General features: G+C 39.0%; 1 protein-coding gene across 3 annotated transcripts in view; it reads right to left on the bottom strand.

Annotated features, from left to right (window-relative positions):
• Positions 1-15,080, bottom strand: part of EYA4 (EYA transcriptional coactivator and phosphatase 4) — a 506,638-nt gene that overhangs the window by 354,173 nt on the left and 137,385 nt on the right. The window lies entirely within an intron of this gene.

Below are 15,080 nucleotides of genomic sequence, written 5' to 3' on the forward strand. Positions count from 1 at the left end.
GTAATTTGTTTACTATTTTCTGTAATTTTGTGTGTGGGGGGGTAATTTTATTTAATTTATGGAATTAATTTAATTATAGTGTAGTGTTAGGTGTAATTGTAACTTAGGTTAGGTTTTATTTTACAGGTACTTTTGTATTTATTTTAGCTAGGTGGTTATTAAATAGTTAGTAACTATTTAATAACTATTCTACCTAGTTAAAATAAATACAAACTTGCCTGTAAAATAAAAATAAACCCTAAGCTAGCTACAATGTAACTGTTAGTTATATTGTAGCTAGCTTAGGGTTTATTTTATAGGTAAGTATTTAGTTTTAAATAGGAATAATGTAGTTAATGATAGGAATTTTATTTAGATTTATTGTAATTATATTTAAGTTGGGGGGGTTAGGGTTAGTGTTAGACTTAGATTTAGGGGTTAATAACTTTAATATAGTGGCGGCGGCGACGTTGGGGGCGGCAGATTAGGGGTTAATAAATGTAGGTAGGTGTCGGCGATGTTAGGGATGGCAGATTAGGGGTTAATAATATTTAACTAGTGTTTAGGAGGCAGGAGTGCGGCGGTTTATGGGGTTAATATATTTATTATAGTGGCGGCGATGTCCGAATTGGCAGATTAGGGGTTAAAAGTTTAATTTTAGTGTTTGCGATGTGGGGGGCCTCGGTTTAGGGGTTAATAGGTAGTTTATGGGTGTTAGTGTACTTTTTAGCACTTTAGTTAAGAGTTTTATGCTACAGCGTTGTAGTGTAAAACTCTTAACTACTGACTTTTAAATGTGGTACCAGTCTTGACAGGAGAGGGTGCACCGCTCACTTTTGGTCAGACTTGTAATACCGGCGCTATGCAAGTCCCATTGAAAATATAGGATATGCAATTGACGTAAGTGGATTTGCGGTATTTCCGAGTCTGGACAAAAAAGTGAGCGGTACACCTGTACCTGCAAGACTCATAATACCAGCTGGCGTTAAAAAGCAGCGTTGGGACCGGCCAACGCTGCTTTTTAACCCTAACGCAAGACTCGTTATCTAGCCGTTTTATTTTTGAAGTTTAGTGTAAGGGCAAGTTACAGGCTCAATAAGGTTTGGAAGCTTTAGTCTCACACACTTTAGTCTTTGTGTCCCAACTGTCTTTAGTTCTTTTTTAATACCAAATAGCCATATCCATGCTTGTCCTAAAATTGTCCACCTTTATGAAGTGCTGTCAAATATTAGCAGGAAACTCTATTCTCTCTCTCACACAGCTCAGATGACAATCTATTGTCTATCAATAGTTATTTATTTATATTAAATATTCTTTAAAGTCATTGAGAAAGAGAAATGTCAAGAGTGAAGTTTCTCTAAAAAGTATGTTATTTATAAAATATGTTATTTGTGCACATACCGCTTAAATTCTATAATTATTTGCTGCAGAAGACTTAATTATTATATCAGGAACATCATTAAATAATAGTGCTAACATCAACAGTAAAACTATTTCCTGTTAACGTTTTTATGTAAGGTATGATCTAGCACACTATTGCAAATACAGAATTTAAGATTTGGTTTCCTGAAATGCTGAAATTTCCCCCCAAACTTGTTTGCTTCACAAAAAAACACCCAATCAACATTCTTTTGCACAAATTAAAATATTTTAACATATATATAACTTGAAATTCCACCATATTGGTCTGTTTTGAACTGTGTGTCATGTGCACCAGAAGTATATTGGTTTTCTCCTCTATTCTTCAGACATTTGTATAAAAGAAGGGGGTTTTGAAATGATTATTAATTTGATAGTTGATAGTACTATTGTTATATGCCATATTTTGCAAAGGTCTTCACTAAACACAGACAATGACACCTGTGCTTTACCTAGTAGCTAGCCTGCAGGTGCTGTAGATAATCAGAAATGTATATCCTATTTCACCTGAAAAGACATGGACCACAATTACCACTAAGACTATAACATGTGCTATCAGGTGTCAAGGCAAAACAAAGAAGCCTGAATCATCTGTGAACTGAACAATTCTCAGCATCAACACATAGCAGGATGTATTTTTGCAAAGAAACTATGCACTGAATAAGTAATGGGTACTAAACTTTTAACTCACATTTATATGGAAGGAAGAAAGAAAGAAATATACATTCATATGAAATGTTAAAAATATTGTACTTGGATTAAAAATATTTCAAATCAACCTCTAAAATAGCTCAGAAAAATATAACCTCTTACTTAAAATTTTATAGTTATAAACAACTAAGGGCTAGATTAAAAGTGGAGCACAAAATATAGATATTTGCGCTCCACCGAGTAATACCAAAGCTCGCTTTTGCATTGCTGGGAAGCACTGCACGCATGATAGAAAACTTCCATAGCCTCCATTAGGAGCACAGCGAAGGGGGTAAGTTGTGCAGCGATGGCACCAAATTGTAAATGCAAATGATTATATACATATACTGTATTTATGTGTTTATATATGCACATATTAACACATAAATATAGATGTATATAAGCACATACATATATATTTACAGGAAGCACACAGTTCCCATAGTCTGCAATGTAAAGGAACTTTCAGTGCCCTACAGCTGTCAACTTTAGCCCCCAAAAACTGCTAAGTGCAGTTATTTATTAAACAAAATGCTACTATCTTTATTTTTTAATAAAGTATATTACACTGTATTTTGAGGGCATTTGGTGAACATTTATAAAATTAACCAGAGATCTGATCTAGTGCTAATTGCTACAACGAGCTCTCAGTAGCAATAACCAAGCACTTATAATGTCTGGTTATTTATCTTACACCAGCAAATGGGCAAATAAATTAATGCTTTTTAAAAACACCTCAATATGATCTTTATACTTTAAAATTCTAACTTACTCACCAGAGACCCAACTGGGATGTTTAGAAACCCTAATGATAAGGGCTGTTGTTTGAAACCAGCTTAAATCTATGTAGAACACAGACTTAATAATTCTCAGGTTATTTTTATGTAAGCAACAGTCATCATTGACTAGAAGCCTCTTTCATAAATCCATTCTACTTTACACATATAATACCAATTTTACCAATATTCTGTGCTAGACATCATAGCAGGACCTCAATATATATCACAACTTTGTTTTAGTTATCTAATAAAATAATCACAATATCTTATCAAATGATATATACTACTCTGCCACCTGAATGTCTTTACCTGGTCATATAACACGGGTCATGCATTATTCTGGGAGCCCAAAAGTTATTTGCTGAGCCTTAATAGAGTTTTTTTTGTTTTTGCTTTTTTTTGTTTTTGTTTGCTAGTGCTAGGGTGCTTCCTGCAATTGTTGTATGCTATCTCTTTGTAACTATTAACAAAATATATGGATCTTTTCCAGATAAGCCCCGCCAAAAAGTTAACCCCCACCGGTGGGGCTTATCTGGAAAAGAATCCCAAAAGATTGCGCATAGCTTTTTTTTTGTTTTAATAAAAAAAAAGGCACTTGACTGGAACAGAGCATCCCCTTTCTTGGGACCAGAAATATACAGATCTCAAATTGGTAGTTGTTTTTTTGTGTGTTTTTTTTTTTTTACAAGGATATTTAATGTTAGGTGAGTTACCAAAGTTATATTATAAGATGTTTCATGGAAGCGCTTAGCTTTTAACCTATTGTTTGCCAACTAACATGTTTCATGGAAGCGCTTATCTTTTAACCTATTGTTTGCCAATATGGGTGAAAAACCTCAGCCTAACGATGTATAGTGACAGTGCAGCTACCGTAAGGTTTCCATGGAGATAGAACACTCCGGAAGCCAGGCATTTATTTTGATTTGAGATAGCAGTAGGAGCTCAAACAACATGACAGGGTCTGCAAACCACGGAGAGCAGCAGGATGTGGACGCTTGGGAGAGCGAGAGGCTGGCTCAGGTGCTGAACGGTAAAACGGGAATGCTCAATGTAGCACAAAAGTATAACGTTACACCTCACTGATAAACATTAAATCTCGTCTCATGGCGCGCATTGGAGCTGGCTAAAGTGGCGGGGCTTAACTTTTCGTGCGTGCACTTTTTGCATTAGTGGCGGGGCTTATCTGGAAAAGATCCAAATATATTAAAGGCCTATGGATTTATTTATTATTACTGGACATTGATAGAGTAAAAATGATGCACAGACTACTTATATGTGTATAATCAGTTGCCTTTTTTGCCCCTGACAAGATGAAGGGACAGGAGAGTCAATAGGAAGCAATACCGCCAATACCAGAGAAGACTATAACTGGGCACTCATGTGTTTCTTCTAGAGTTGAAGTTTTTTTTTTTTCAGTTTCACATCCAAAGTCCTTAGCTTCAATAGCCGAGGCATCAAAGCGCACAGCTATATTCTTTAATAGCACAGGAGCTACAGCTATTCATTGACATCTGATGTGAAGAGAAGGATGACCAGCTGCAACTGATACACAAATACAAAGCTACAAAGCTTCAAAGTTTATAATAATGTCTGCAATATATGTGTGCTCCATTCTATTATATGCTACAATAAAAAAAGTTTACTATCACTGTAAAGGGATATGAAACCCACATTTTTTTCTTTCATGAATCAGATAAAGCAGGCAATTTTAAGCAACTTTCTTATTTACTCCTATTATCAATTTGTCTTTGTGCTCTTGGTATCTTTATTTAAAAACAGGAATGTAAACTTAGGAGCCAGCCCATTTTTGGGTTGCGTTTGCTGATTGGTTTGCTAAATGTAGCCACTAGGTGATATACAGATTCCAGAAGGGCTCAGAGCAGAGGTATGAGATTATCCTGATCCTTCAGTTGCCTTATCAAGTTATCATTAAGACAATAGTGGAGGTGGACCATGATATAGGGCATCTACATTTTTTGGTATTGACAATTAAGTAAATATTCTTCACCCTGTCACTTCAGGAGGGTTCTTGGACAGTTGGTAGTGACAGTGTTAAGGGATAAAAGTTAACTTCTCCTTTTTTCTGGTCATAACATGGCCCTAGACATAATATTACAGCTCTATAAGAAAAGGAGAAGGCTCCAAAATAGCGTAATTCTGCAAAGGAATTCCTGAGTATATAAACTTAGATCAAATACACTCACATGTAATCAAGCACTGTAACGTAGTGCAAACTGGGCAGGCCGGATCCTCTGAGTTGTCCGGCAAACTCTCCTCAGGTGTATATGACAAAACGGTGCAAAAGAGTGTGTTTCACTCTGAGATATGCTCTCCACAGGCAAATAGAACCAGGTGTGTTGTATGTCTTTCAGCTCACTCGCAGGGTAAAAAATGCAATTACCATTCAAAGAATAGTGATTATTTGTGAGTGGAAAAAATGCATAAGCCAAAAATAGCAAGTAATTTTAAAACTTAAAAAAAAACGTTTATTAAACACATAAATACAGCAACGCATTTCTCAGTAATGTTAATGTTTCCTCAGGCTGATCTGGTTCTATTTGCCCGTGGAGAGCATATCTCAGAGTGAAACACACTCTTTTGCACCGTTTTGTCATATACACCTGAGGAGAGTTTGCCAGACAACTCAGAGGATCCGGCCTGCACAGTTTACCCTACGTTACAGTGCTTGATTACATGTAAGTTTATTTGATCTAAGTTTATATACTCAGGAATTCCTTTGCAGAGTTACGCTATTTTGGTGCCTTCTCCTTTTCTTATAGATATACTTTGAAGTGGACGACCTTTTTCCTGAGGAGAGCAGCCTATCCATGTTTGTGTGTCTCACAACACATATGTTTATTGGACTTTAAGTTTACATACTTATTTTGTCAATATTCTATAATTTTTGTAACTTATAGTACATTTATTACTTACAGTGTATCGATATATTGCAATATTGTATTGTATTTATACTGAATTTTAAGTATCGATCCATACTAAGTATCTGAGTCTCTGTTTGTGCAGAATTGCACAATTTTAAAGTGATAGCACCCCTATTTACACTGTTTTATACTATTACAGCTGTCAGCTGTCATTTGATTAAAAAAACATGACAACCATGATTTAAATAATTGGTGCAAAGAAATTAAAAAAGGTCAAACGTACTTATGTTTGCAGACATCTCCAACCCTCTTATCAGGCATTTTAATCTCCAGAATTTAAAAATCTTTTAAACTGAAGGTCCATTTTGATGCATTAGTGCCCAGTTTTTAATAAGCCTATTAAAAACAAGGGCACTTTAATTAATCAAAATTTACATTTTACTGTTTTCTTCAAAAACTTACCTTTTAATCCTGGCAGCCACTCCAGCACTTCCTCCGCCCGTCGCAAGCCGTCTTCCAAAATGATGAATCCAGCTTCCTCCAATCACAGCGTTGCATCAGGCCAAGGTTCCGTTCCCCCGGGGGAGGGGGAAGCTGTGACTGGAGGAAGCCTGATTCGTCATTTCTGATGTTTGCAGAGACTTCCGACGGCCAGGGGAATCGCTGGAGCGGCATTCAGGATTAAAAGGTAAGTTTTGGAAGAAAACAGTGAAATGCCAATTTTGATGAATTAAAGTGCCCTTGTTTTTAATAGGTTTATTAAAAACCGGGCACTAATTCATCAAAATGGACCTTCACTTTAAGTGACATTTGGCATACTTTCTTATAGAAAATAACTTGTTGTACATACTCAAAATAAATACATACAGGTGGTATTTCATGAAAGAATCTGTATGTCAGAACAATAAACACTACTGACTCAAAGGCACAACATGATAGGATACAATCTTGTATAATATATATATATATATATATATATATATATATATATATATATATATATATATATATATATATATATATATATATAAATGTATCCAACCAGCAGGCACTCACTGGACTTTATAGTAAAATGTAGAAAATTTTATTGCATCAAGTTAAAATGGACAAACGTTTCGGCACTGCATTGTGCCTTTGTCAATGTCAAAAATACATATATATATACTAAATGTTGTGTTGCATTAATCATGACTATGTATTTTTTTATATTGCTTATTTTTTAGGAGATTGTCTTCTATTATTATGTTTGACTATTGTTCATTACATATATTGAATTAGAATAAAAAATGATGTACAAAAAAAGAGATACATTTTAAGGTATTTTGTTTAAAAAAGAAATATATATATATATATATATATATATATACATACAAAGTCAATGTAAGGATTGCACAATCATACTATCAATCATTGCCATGGTGCACTGCAAATATTCATCCAAATGTATCCAACCAGCAGGCACTCATTGGACTTTATAGTAAAATGTAGAAAATTTTATTGCATCAAGTTAAAATGGACAAACGTTTCGGCACTGCATTGTGCCTTTGTCAATGTCAAAAATACAAAACAACACACAAACAGAGTGCAGCTCCACACCCCAGAAAAAAATCAATATATACATGATTAAAAACACTGTGTTATATACTTAATCAGACACCCTCTAATTCATTGTTACATGCCAGCAGCTTTCATCCTAAACACCAGAAAAAGGGTGTTCTCACCTCCCAACTCACCAGAGCACTGAGAAACAATAGCGAGACACCCTTACAAAAGATTCAAGTGAAGGAGATGGGCGAGAAATTGAAAAAGAGAGGTTATCCTATGAAAGAAATTTTGGATACCCAAAGAAAACTACTGGGGCCAGATGCACAAACAGACACCAAAATTCTCAAAAAAGGATACATCGGAGCAACTTAACCTGATCACTACATTCACACCTGGATGTGAACGCATATCTAATGCTGCACGTCGTCACTGGCCTGTGGTTGGCACTGACCCCTCCTTACCATTTCAGAATATGACAGCGCCAAGGTTGGTGCATCGAAGGTCCAGGAATTTGAGGGACATCCTCGTTAAATCTGATCCTGTGGACCATTACAAAACGGAGACTTGGCTGAAGTCATCAAAGAAGGGATGCTTCCCCCGTGGGAGTTGCACCACATGTAACAGTATGTGCAAGGGAGACTCTTTTCAGCACCCCCATAAAAACCAGCGGTATAAAATAAATCATCGCTTGAGTTGCACAAGCATGTGGTCTATATGCTCACCTGTCCGTGTGCCCTGGTGTACATTGGAAAGACGATTACCTCCTTCCGAGACCGGATGGCGAACCACCGTTATGCGATCCGAGAAGCACTAAAAAATGGAGAGTCAGACCAACCCGTGGCACGCCATTGTGTACAACTGAAACACTCTGTGTCCAGCATTAGATCTATGCTTATAGATCATATCCCCCCTAGTCCAAGGGGAGGGGATAGAGGCAAGAAGTTACTCCAACGTGAAAGCCGATGGATCTTCAAATTGGACACTCTGGCCCCAAAGGGACTTTACACTACTCTGGATTTTAGCCCTTTTTACTAAAAATAACTGACTATCCTTTCTCAGTAGTTTTGATGATTGGAGGGTGTCCGCTTACTTTATATATATATATATATATTCTACTATACTCCACGTTGCCTGAAGTAAGCAAGGGATTTATAGTTTTTCTTATATAGCAGTGGTTTTCTATGTGTGGACTAAGGTGTCACTTAAGCAGGATAGTTTTAATTTACAGATTCAGTAACATGGTCATGTGTGTATATTTTTGCATTTCTGGTTAAACAAAATTATGCCATGAACATGATACACATGACTATCTGCCCAATTTGTGCTTTCTTTGGTCCACGTATGGATATCTCTGTTGTTAATTGTTCCATGGTTCTAGGGATTTAACATCTGCTGCCTTATGTAGGGAAATACCCGTTGAGTCTGTGATTACGCAAGTTAGTTATTTACTTGTTGCCGTTAGCAACAGTGTTGTTAGACATTGCGCACAGCCGCATCGGGTATTCCCCACTCCTTTGCCGTCGGACGCTTAGATGTTGCTATGGCAACGCCGTGCCATGCGTCATCACGCTAGGCACGAGTAGCATGTCAGCGTGACGTCAGTAGTGGACCTCCAGGATGGTGATACGGAGGTTTGGCGGTAAATTAGAGGGAGTCTGATTAAGTATATAACACAGTGTTTTTAATCATGTATATATTGATTTTTTCTGGGGTGTGGAGCTGCACTCTGTTTGTGTGTTGTTTTGTATTTTTGACATTGACAAAGGCACAATGCAGTGCCGAAACGTTTGTCCATTTTAACTTGATGCAATAAAATTTTCTACATTTTACTATAAAGTCCAATGAGTGCCTGCTGGTTGGATACATTTGGATGAATATTTGCAGTGCACCGTGGCAATGATTGATAGTATGATTGTGCAATCCTTACATTGACTTTGTATATATATATATATATATATATATATATATATATATATATATATATATATATTTCTTTTTTAAACAAAATACCTTAAAATGTATCTCTTTTTTTGTACATCATTTTTTATTCTAATTCAATATATGTAATGAACAATAGTCAAACATAATAATAGAAGACAATCTCCTAAAAAATAAGCAATATAAAAAAATACATAGTCATGATTAATGCAACACAACATTTAGTATATCAACAAGATCCTACATATAATTTCATCTTATATTACGTAATCATTATATTGATTCCACATATGATCTGTCTGAAAGTATGGCATACTAACATATAGGATATATTACTACCATTCTTGAAAAATTATAATATAAAACAGAAAACAACAAAAAATAGAGAGAAAGAAGAGGGAAAAAAAAACACCCGCTCTCTGCCTCTACCACCCTCCTTCCCTTCACTGATCCAGCCTATAAATATACTAAAGCTCTACAGCTATTGTTTTAATGTACTTCTTCAAAATTAGTGATCTATGTAAATGGAAAAATATCTAATAACACCAATTCTGCAAAACTAGTGGAAGAAAAAACATAATTTATGCTTACCTGATACATTTATTTCTCTTGTAGTGTATCCAGTCCACGGATCATCCATTACTTGTGGGATATTCTCCTTCCCAACAGGAAGTTGCAAGAGGATCACCCACAGCAGAGCTGCTATTTAGCTCCTCCCCTCACTGCCATATCCAGTCATTCGACCGAAACAAGACGAGAAAGGAGAAACCATAGGGTGCAGTGGTGACTGTAGTTTAATTAAAATTTAGACCTGCCTTAAAAGGACAGGGCGGGCCGTGGACTGGATACACTACAAGAGAAATAAATTTATCAGGTAAGCATAAATTATGTTTTCTCTTGTTAAGTGTATCCAGTCCACGGATCATCCATTACTTGTGGGATACCAATACCAAAGCTAAAGTACACAGATGATGGGAGGGACAAGGCAGGAACTTAAACGGAAGGAACCACTGCCTGTAGAACCTTTCTCCCAAAAACAGCCTCCGAAGAAGCAAAAGTGTCAAATTCGTAAAATTTCGAAAAGGTGTGAAGCGAAGACCAAGTCGCAGCCTTGCAAATCTGTTCAACAGAGGCCTCATTTTTAAAGGCCCAGGTGGAAGCCACAGCTCTAGTAGAATGAGCTGTAATCCTTTCAGGGGGCTGCTGTCCAACAGTCTCATGGGCTAAGCGTATTATGCTCCGAAGCCAAAAGGAGAGAGAGGTTGCCGAAGATTTTTGACCTCTCCTCTGTCCAGAGTAAACGACAAACAGGGCAGATGTTTGACGAAAATCTTTAGTAGCCTGTAAGTAAAACTTCAAGACAAGGACTACGTCCAGATTATGCAAAAGACGTTCTTTCTTTGAAGAAGGATTAGGACACAATGATGGAACAACAATCTCTTGATTGATATTCCTGTTAGAAACCACCTTAGGTAAAAACCCAGGTTTGGTACGCAGAACTACCTTATCTGAATGAAAAATCAGATAAGGAGAATCACAATGTAAGGCAGATAACTCAGAGACTCTTCGAGCCGAGGAAATAGCCATCAAAAACAGAACTTTCCAAGATAAAAGTTTAATATCAATGGAATGAAGGGGTTCAAACGGAACTCCCTGAAGAACTTTAAGAACTAAGTTTAAGCTCCACGGGGGAGCAACAGTTTTAAACACAGGCTTAATCCTAACCAAAGCCTGACAAAATGACTGGACGTCTGGAACTTCTGCCAGACGCTTGTGCAAAAGAATAGACAGAGCAGAGATCTGTCCTTTTAAAGAACTAGCTGATAAGCCTTTGTCCAAACCCTCTTGGAGAAAGGACAATATCCTAGGAATCCTAACCGTACTCCATGAGTAACTCTTGGATTCACACCAAAAAAAATATTTACGCCATATCTTATGGTAGATTTTCCTGGTGACAGGCTTCCGAGCCTGTATTAAGGTATCAATGACTGACTCGGAGAAGCCACACCTTGATAGAATCAAGCGTTCAATCTCCATGCAGTCAGTCTCAGAGAAATTAGATTTGGATGATTGAAAGGACCTTGTATTAGAAGGTCCTGCCTCAGAGGCAGAGTCCATGGTGGAAGAGATGACATGTCCACTACGTCTGCATACCAGGTCCTGCGTGGCCACGCAGGCGCTATCAGAATCACTGATGCTCTCTCCTGTTTGATTTTGGTAATCAGTCGAGGGAGCAGAGGAAGCGTTGCTCCCGGGTCCCTGGACCTGGATCCGTAACAAGGAAGCTTGACGTTCTGGCGAGACGCCATGAGATCCAGTTCTGGTTTGCCCCAACGATGGACCAGTTGAGCAAACACCTCCGGATGGAGTTCCCACTCCCCCGGATGAAAAGTCTGCCGACTTAGAAAATCCGCCTCCCAGTTCTCTACGCCTGGGATGTGGATCGCTGACAGGTGGCAAGAGTGAGACTCTGCCCAGCGAATTATCTTTGAGACTTCTAACATCGCTAGGGAACTCCTGGTTCCCCCTTGATGGTTGATGTAAGCCACAGTCGTGATGTTGTCCGACTGAAATCTGATGAACCTCAGTGTTGCTAACTGAGGCCAAGCTAGAAGAGCCTTGAATATTGCTCTTAACTCCAGAATATTTATTGGGAGGAGTTTCTCCTCCTGAGTCCACGATCCCTGAGCCTTCAGGGAGTTCCAGACTGCGCCCCAACCTAGAAGGCTGGCATCTGTTGTTACAATCGTCCAATCTGGCCTGCAAAAGGTCATACCCTTGGAAAGATGGACCCGAGAAAGCCACCAGAGAAGAGAATCTCTGGTCTCTTGATCCAGATTTAGTAGAGGGGACAAATCTGAGTAATCCCCATTCCACTGACATAGCATGCATAATTGCAGCGGTCTGAGATGCAGGCGCGCAAATGGCACTATGTCCATTGCCGCTACCATTAAGCCGATTACTTCCATGTACTGAGCCATTGACGGGCGTGGAATGGAATGAAGGACACGGCAAGCATTTAGAACTTTTGATAACCTGGACTCTGTCAGGTAAATTTTCATCTCTACAGAATCTATAAGAGTCCCTAGGAAGGAGACTCTTGTGAGTGGTGATAGAGAACTCTTTTCCACGTTCACTTTCCACCCATGCGACCTCAGAAATGCCAGAACTATCTCTGTATGAGACTTGGCAATTTGAAAGCTTGATGCCTGTATCAGGATGTCGTCTAGATACGGAGCCACCGCTATGCCTCGTGGTCTTAGAACCGCCAGAAGTGAGCCCAGAACCTATGTAAAAATTCTCGGGGCAGTGGCCAACCCGAAGGGAAGAGCTACAAATTGGTAATGCCTGTCTAGAAAGGCAAACCTTAGGAACCGATGATGATCTTTGTGAATCGGTATGTGAAGGTAGGCATCCTTTAAGTCCACTGTGGTCATGTACTGATCCTCTTGGATCATGGGTAGGATGGTCCGAATAGTTTCCATTTTGAATGATGGAACTCTGAGGAATTTGTTTAAGATCTTTAGATCCAAGATTGGTCTGAAGGTTCCCTCTTTCTTGGGAACCACAAACAGATTTGAATAAAATCCCTGTCCTTGTTCCGTCCGCGGAACTGGATGGATCACTCCCATTACTAGGAGGTCTTGCACACAGCTTAGGAATGCCTCTTTCTTTATCTGGTTTGCTGATAACCTTGAAAGATGAAATCTCCCTTGTGGAGGAGAAGCTTTGAAGTCCAGAAGATATCCCTGAGATATGATCTCCAAGCCCAGGGATCCTGAACATCTCTTGCCCACGCCTGGGCGAAGAGAGAAAGTCTGCCCCCCACTAGATCCGTTTCCGGATAGGGGGCCGTTCCTTCATGCTGTCTTGGGGGCAGCAGCAGGCTTTCTGGCCTGCTTGCCCTTGTTCCAGGACTGGTTAGGTTTCCAGGCCTGTCTGGAATGAGCAACAGTTCCCTCTTGTTTTGAAGCGGAGGAAGTTGATGCTGCTCCTGCCTTGAAATTTCGAAAGGCACGAAAATTAGACTGTTTGGCCTTTGATTTGGCCCTGTCCTGAGGAAGGGTATGACCCTTGCCTCCAGTAATGTCAGCAATAATTTCCTTCAAGCCAGGCCCAAATAAGGTCTGCCGCTTGAAAGGAATGTTGAGTAATTAAGACTTTGAAGTCACGTCAGCTGACCAGGATTTAAGCCATAGCGCCCTATGCGCCTGGATGGCGAATCCGGAATTCTTAGCCTTTAGTTTAGTCAAATGAACAATGGCATCAGAAACAAATGAGTTAGCTAGCTTAAGCGTTCTAAGCTTGTCAATAATTTCATTCAATGGAGCTGTCTGGATGGCCTCTTCCAGGGCCTCAAACCAGAATGCCGCCGCAGCAGTGACAGGCGCAATGCATTCAAGGGGCTGTAAAATAAAACCTTGTTGAATAAACATTTTCTTGAGGTAACCCTCCAATTTTTTATCCATTGGATCTGAAAAAGCACAACTGTCCTCAACCGGGATAGTGCTACGCTTTGCTAAAGTAGAAACTGCTCCCTCCACCTTAGGGACCGTCTGCCATAAGTCCTGTGTAGTGGCGTCTATTGGAAACATTTTTCTAAATATAGGAGGTGGGGAAAAGGGCACACCGGGTCTATCCCACTCCTTGCTAATAATTTCTGTAAGCCTTTTAGGTATAGGAAAAACGTCAGTACACACCGGCACCGCATAGTATCTATCCAGCCTACACAATTTCTCTGGAATTGCAACTGTGTTACAGTCATTCAGAGCAGCTAATACCTCCCCAAGCAATACACGGAGGTTCTCAAGCTTAAATTTAAAATTAGAAATCTCTGAATCAGGTTTCCCCGAGTCAGAGATGTCACCCACAGACTGAAGCTCTCCGTCCTCATGTTCTGCATACTGTGACGCAGTATCAGACATGGCTCTAACAGCATTTGCGCGCTCTGTATCTCTCCTAACCCCAGAGCTATCGCGCTTGCCTCTTAAGTCAGGCAATCTAGATAATACCTCTGACAGGGTATTATTCATGATTGCAGCCATGTCCTGCAAGGTAATCGCTATGGGCGTCCCTGATGTAATTGGCGCCATATTAGCGTGCATCCCCTGAGCGGGAGGCGAAGGGTCTGACACGTGGGGAGAGTTAGTCGGCATAACTTCCCCCTCGACAGAACCCTCTGGTGATAATTATTTTATAGATAAATACTGATCTTTACTGTTTAAGGTGAAATCAATACATTTAGTACACATTCTCCTATGGGGCTCCACCATGGCTTTCAAACATAATGAACAAGTAGGTTCCTCTGTGTCAGACATGTTTAAACAAACTAGCAATGAGACTAGCAAGCTTGGAAAACACTTTAAAACAAGTTTACAAGCAATATAGAAAACGTTACTGCGCCTTTAAGAAACACAAATTTTCCCAGATTTTGAAATAACAGTGAAAAAATGCAGTTACACTAATGAAATTTTTACAGTGTATGTAATAAGTTAGCAGAGCATTGCACCCACTTGCAAATGGATGATTAACCCCTTAATACCAAAAATGGAATAACAAATGACAAAAACGTTTTTTAAACAGTCACAACAACTGCCACAGCTCTACTGTGGCTTTTTACCTCCCTCAATACGACTTTTGAAGCCTTTTGAGCCCTTCAGAGAAGTCCTAAATCATGCAGGAAGAAGCTGGATGTCTGTGTCTGTAATTTTTGCTGTGCAAAAAAAACGCTAAAATAGGCCCCTCCCACTCATATTACAACAGTGGGAAGCCTCAGGGAACTGTTTCTAGGCAAAATTCAAGCCAGCCATGTGGAAAAAACTAGGCGCCAATAAGTTTTATCAACAAA

The sequence above is a fragment of the Bombina bombina genome, chromosome 4 (assembly GCF_027579735.1).
Source record: "Bombina bombina isolate aBomBom1 chromosome 4, aBomBom1.pri, whole genome shotgun sequence".
NCBI classification, from domain to species: domain Eukaryota; kingdom Metazoa; phylum Chordata; class Amphibia; order Anura; family Bombinatoridae; genus Bombina; species Bombina bombina.